The 6754-nt window shown below is 35.9% G+C and overlaps 1 non-coding gene across 1 annotated transcript; it reads right to left on the reverse strand.

Moving 5' to 3' along the window:
- Positions 1-4426: 4426 nt before the first annotated feature.
- LOC131203584 (small nucleolar RNA SNORA66) lies at positions 4427-4553 on the reverse strand. The gene has a single exon (XR_009156432.1). It is a non-coding gene; the product is annotated as a small nucleolar RNA SNORA66 (small nucleolar RNA).
- Between the last annotated feature and the right edge of the window lie 2201 nt (positions 4554-6754).

The raw sequence follows: 6754 nt of genomic DNA on the forward strand, positions 1-6754 counted from the left end.
GGTTCTTTGAGCTCAATTTTCTGGAGACTTAAGACTCATTTCCTTAGGAAACATATTTGTTAGAAGTTCCTCCTTCAAATTGCAGTCTGAAGAAATGTTTTTCTTAAGTGTTGCATTTTTCAATGCACTTTCGTCTTTATCTACAAAGTTGCCTGGATCTGTTAAGTTCTTTTGTACGTTCATATTTACATTGTTGGCATATTTCAAGTTTAGCCAGTTTTCACTAACAGTACAAATGTTTTCCTTTGGTGCTGAAATAGTATTAGCAGTTGCCTGGTCTGGCTTATCATTAATTGTCAGAATTATCCTGTTGGTTGTTGTGCTGGTTTTTGTTTACTATAATATACAGTTTTTCAATTGGTTTGGCCATAATACCTAAAATCTTCAGTTAGCATATCCCGAACTTTCTGGACTATATAAATGGACTTTAACTCCTGTATAAAACCCAGTCCAAAATCCATCTTTTCTATTACTTAAAACATAAAGTCCCAGTTCAAATTATCAAAAGCTTTTTCTGCATATAAAAAGATTAGTGCAACCAGTTTGTCATTACATTGTTGCAAATGTTCAATTATGTCTACAATTACTTTCACATTATCTATTAATTGTCTTCCGGGTAGAAAACCATTTTGATCGTCATGTAGGCAGTTTTGTAAAACTTTTTAAAGTCTTGCAGCTAAAATGGATGTAAGCAATAATGGATCAGAACTGCGCCATTTTCCAAAAGATAAAACTCAACTATCATATGAACTGGATTTGAAAGGAAAAGGCAAAAGGAAGTCTGTTGCTGACTGAGGACAAGCTGTGGAAATGGGAGTCATAGCTGGATTTCCTGATTTTTTTTTTTAAATAATGATGGATTGTAGGATTTTGACATGGAATGTTAATGAAGCAAATTTCCCACAAAAGAGAAAAAAAGTTATTTCATTATGTAAAAAAAATAAATAAATCAAGACATAATATACTTGCAAGAAACTAATATCAAAGAGACTGATTAAAAGTATTTAATAAATGAAATGATGGGTCTGGAATATGTATCTCTGCCAATTGTAAGAAGAAAACTTATGAAGTAGGTAGACTCCCAATTACAATCACATTTATTGTTTGCTGAGGACCAAGGTAGATATGTAATTGTGAAAACTGAACTACAGCAAATAAAATCTATTGAAGTGGGTATATACACCCCCATACCAGTGGTGGATTGCCCCCGGTTCAGACCGGTTCTATAGAACCGGTAGTAAAACCGGTGGGAGGCTCCGCCCACTGACCCAAACATCATCAAAAGGGATCTGCGCATGCAAAGAAGAGTGTGTGTGTGAGCACGATGAGAACAGTAGGAAAGGTGAGTAGAAGCTACCCCTGCCCCGTACCAAGAAAAAAACTAAGTTTTTAAAATACTTGTCTGAACAGTTACTCTCTGACTCTTTTCAGTATTGATGTATACTTGGCAATAGGAATGGAGTAGTAGCTCCAGAATTGGATAAAGTAGCTGACAAAAGAATTAAAGAAAGATAAGTGAAACTGCCCCAAACTTCTTTTTTGAATTGATTGATATCTTAGATTTGATTGATGTATGGAGATGTTAAGGTAGACTGGCAAAAGGACACAATTTTTTCCTCAGAGAGACATAAATCTAAAACTTGGCAACTCCAAATCTCAACCAGCAAATGCTCAGTCTTACACATTGCAAAAAAGGACCTAAACACTAAGTACAAGCTGGATGGACATTACCTTACAGATGACCCCCACCCTGTTAAAGACCTTGGAGTTTTCATATCAAATGATCTAAGTGCCAAAGCCCACTGCAACTACATCGCAAAAAAGGCTTTAAAAGTTGTAAACCTAATCTTGCGTAGCTTCTCCAGAAACACTACACTACTAACCAGAGCATATAAAACATTTGCTAGACCAGTTCTTGAATACAGCTCGCCTGTCTGGAACCCGTACCACATTTCTGACATCAATACAATTGAACGTGTCCAGAAATATTTTACAAGAAGAGTTCTCCACTCTTCACAAAATACGTTATGCCACCAGACTTGAAATCCTGGGTTTAGAAAATTTAGAACTCTGCCGCCTTCGACATGACCTGAGTTTAACTCATAGAATCATCTATTAAAATGTCCTTCCTGTCGAAGACTACTTCAGCTTCAATTGCAACAATACACGAGCACACAATAGATTTAAGCTTAATATTAACTGCTCCAATCTTGATTGCAACAAATATAACTTCAGTAACAGAGTTGTTAATGCCTGGAATGCACTACCTGACTCTGGGGTCTCTTCCCAAAATCCCCAAAGCTTCAACCAAAAACTGCCTACTATTGACCTCACCCCATTCCTAAGAGATATGTAAGGGGCGTGCATAAGAGCACAAGCGTGCCTTCCGTTCCTGTCCTATTGTTTCCTTTCATTATATCCAATTAATATAGTTATTACATACTCATGCTTATATATATGCTTATATATTGTATAGTTATTTCATGCTTATGCTTATATATACTGTGTGACAAAACAAACAAACAAACAAACAAACAAATAAAATAAAATAAATAAATCTTTTTCTAGAATTGATATGATGTGGATGAGCCATGGTTTTGCCCTCCCCGGGCTTTGGAGGCTTTCCTTGAGCCTCTGGGAGCGCAAAAACGGCCTCCTTAGGCTCTGGTAGGCCTGTTTTTCCCTTTTACCGAACTTCCGGTAGGCCCATTTTTCGCCTTCCCCATGCCTCTGCACATGCCCTGGACTTACCTGCATCCAAAACAGGCTGCATGGGGACTCCTGGGAAGGGAAGGGTGGGGCGGGGCCAGCCAGGAGTGGGATTTGGGAGTTTTCCGAACTGCACAGAATCTTAGCTAGAAGTTCTCCCAGACCCCTGCAAACCCCCTGCAGCCCACCCCTGTTGTTAAGTGAGTTTTGCCCCATTCTATGACTTTTCTTGCCACCGCTGTTAAGTGAATCACTGCAGTTGTTAAGTTAGTAACACAGTTGTTAAGTGAATTTTTCTTCTCCATTTACTTTGCTTATGAAAAGATAGCAAAAGGGAATCACATTTTTAGGTCCTTCCAGAATTGTTCAATGGAGTTCAAGTCAGGGCTCTTTCTGGCCCACTCTAGGACATTCACAGAGTTGTCCCTAAGCCCAGAAACATATGGTATGTTAGATAATATCCAGCTTGAAGTTGAAGAGAAAGAATATCTAGAAAATGTCTATGCTTAACAAAGCTAATTATTTGCAGAGGAAAATATTTTAAAGTGATTTTTTTAAATAATTATAATAATTTTCATAAACATATATTAAAATGAGCACTGGAGCACTTGCTTTGTGTCACATTACTTGAAAAAGACCTAAAGCTGATAAAGAAGGGAGAATTAGTTTTGGAAGGATGGAAGGCTGAATCAGTCTTGAGCCAATCAGGACTGAACTCTGTGGGCAGAGAAAGCCTGAAATATTGTATCCTAACCAGTGTGCCACCATGGCTCTATAAAAAATATTCAAATATATGCTAACATATACCTCAACAATGAATCAAGATTGAATCAAGTCATATCTAACACAGCTCAATTTACTGCTCCTAGATAAAATTCTGATAGTCTTAAAAGCAAATTTAAGAGCAAACATATATGCCGTATCTTGAAATAACAATACAATTTGTAAACTGCATTCAAGGCGAACTTTTACATGACTGACATTCCTAGTTTTTGCCTGTGGAAAAATGCATAACCGTAGTTTTATAAAGTAATTCAAGAAATTTAAATATAGAGGAAAATAAGGAGAAATTGATAATATATAAGTAAAACAAAAGATTGTGTCAAAATACAGAGAAGTACTGTCTCCTGTATTAAAACCTTGGGCTTCCTAACAAAAATGAGAAATCTGGGTCTCTAATTACTAGACCCAAGACTGCTGATCATAGAAGCTTTTTATTATGTATACATTTTTCTGAAACTTCAGACAAATGGCATGTATGCTTTTTAATATTGTTATTTGTGTTATTTGTGTTAAAATAATAAGTAACCACTTTATAAAGTATTTATAATTTTGTAATCTTACTGTCTAAAACTAGATTGTCAAAGATATTTATAGAAGAGTTTGTCTCCAAAATATAAGTTATAAAAACATAACATAAATTTTAATCAATTTAAATAGTATTGTTGCTAATTTTATTTCATTCTTACATTCAATGTTTTAAATTTCCACATGGGGGAGCTATAAGATCTGATTTAAATTCTTTCTATAACCACCACAAATCTTAATACTATGGTCCAATTGTGTGTTTATTATCAGCTTTGTTAAAATATGGTATAGGAAAATCTGCAGGACCCTGCACTTATACTCACTTATTCCGAAAGAGCATTTAATGAGTAACAGCATAACAGCTAAAACGATGTAACTTTTAATAAACTAGGGACTATTTATGTTGTCATGGTGTACTATACAGTAAGCCGCCTTGCTATATTTAAGGCTACTAAATGTCTTTTACCCTGTTTAATTTAACAAACCTTTTCCTTTGCTTCTGCTACATCATGCAGAGCCAGTGAGCAAGTTTGTGTGAATTTTTTAAATTTAAAATAAATCTAAACTCCTTATAAATACATTTATCTGTAAAATTGTCAATAAAGCACTTCTTTTCCTCAATAAGCTAGATCTTTAACAGAAAGGACTGCTATAGTAGTCCACAATTCTAGCTCATTTTTAACAATTTTCTGAATGCAAAGTGGGAAGCCAACCTTTAGCATGCAAGTCACACCAGGGGCTGCTTTCAAAATCCGTCGCTACTGGTTCGCTCGTGCGTATGCTTGCACTTGTGTGACGCTTCTGTGCATGTACAGAAGCATCCGGGCGGATGGGTGGAGCCTTCCACTGTCGCCGCTACCTGTTCGCTCAAACCAGGGTGAACTGATAGCAACCCACCACTGTGTCACGCCCTTAAAATATTATTTCACATATAAATATAATATTGATGTTCTATAGAGCGCAATGCATTCCGCGGAAAGTTTTTAAAGGGAATGGCACAAACAGAACAAGTTCATGATAGGGGGAAAAAATCTTTAAAGCATACTGATTTATGTGCTGAAATGTGCACTTTTGTTTTTTCTGCTCTAAAGTGGTTGGAAGGCTTGTTGGAAGGCTTTTGGAAGGCTTCCAACAAGCCTGTTGGAAGGCTTATTTATTTATTTATTTATTTATTTAAATTTTTATACCGCCCTTCTCCCGGAGGACTCAGGGCGGTGTACAGCCAAAGATAAAAACAATAAAATATACAAAGTTAAAATATCTTTGTAAATAATAATAATTGAAGGCTTGTTCAATTAATTCAGTTTTAGTTAACAATCTGTTATAAAATGGCCAATTACTACTGGCCACTGTATTGTAGTGCTTCAGTAGACAAATGCTACAAGATCCAAACTACTTTCCAAGCTGAGGTTCACATTTAGCTTTTCAGATATAAACCACAAAGCATGTTTTCAACCCTGGCAACTTTTAAGCTGTGTGGACTTCAATTCCCAGAATTCCCCAGGCAACATGGTAGTTGAAGTCCAAACTTAAAAGTTACCAAGATTGAGCAACACTGCTTTAAAAATATTGTTTAAATTATTAAGCATTTGTATTTGCACTTAATTAAATTGTAATATTATTATGTGACTACCCAAGTCTTGAATTCAATATTTTTTCTGCATCTGTCACATTACATTTTGTAAAGTTTAGAAACATGTAGCCAAAGGAATCAGACTGTGCATTTCTATATATTACATAATACTATGTAAAAGAGCTTAAGACTGCTTCAGAATAATTATGAATTGATCTAACTTTCTCAAGGTTGTTATGAATAAGTAACGGCAGCAATCAATGTAATGAAATCCTTAATAAACAAGATGAAAAGAGCTTTTAAAAATCTCAGTAAGAGTTTCTCTCCTCTGACAGTCTCATATTTAACAGTTATGTACCAAGGAGCTTTGTATGTTAGGAATTTTGCCAACTTAAACTGGATGATGTGAGCGAGTGAGAATTATGTTAAAGCATGATGTATGAGAAAGCAAAACAGCTACCTACAGTTTTTTCCCGAAGGCCATCACTCTGCTAAACAAATAATTCCCTCAACACTGTCAGACTATTTACTGAATCTGCACTACTATTAATCTTCTCATAGTTCCCATCACCAATCTCTTTCCACTTAGGACTGTATGACTATAACTTGTTGCTGGCAATCCTTATGATTTATATTGATATATTGACCATCAATTGTGTTGTAAATGTTGTACCTTGATGAACGTATCTTTTCTTTTATGTACACTGAGAGCACATGCACCAAGACAAATTCCTTGTGTGTCCAATCACACTTGGCCAATAAAATTCTATTCTATTCTATTCTATTCTTTATTTATTTTTACAGTAGAAAGGGGGAAGAAATATAAAAAAACTCAGCACAACAGAAACTCTTGTCTGTAAAATCAGAACCTTTAGTTATTAGTTATTCCTTCAAGAGCAGGGCTGTGAAACTCACAGCCCACAGGCTGGATGTGCCACCTGCTGGCCACACCCATGCCCAGTTTAGTGAAGGGGGGGGGGAAGTCGCACTACATCACGTGACGCCACTGTGATGACGGGAGTTTGACACCCCGATCAAGAGGTTTACTTTCCCCAACATTTACAAACTCATTATTAGAATCTTCAAATATCAATACATTACCCAGTTTTAATTTCCAGGTGACGCTTAAAACTTCTGGTTTTACAGGATATTAAGATAAATAGA

The sequence above is a fragment of the Ahaetulla prasina genome, chromosome 8 (genome assembly GCF_028640845.1).
Source record: "Ahaetulla prasina isolate Xishuangbanna chromosome 8, ASM2864084v1, whole genome shotgun sequence".
Lineage (NCBI taxonomy): Eukaryota > Metazoa > Chordata > Lepidosauria > Squamata > Colubridae > Ahaetulla > Ahaetulla prasina.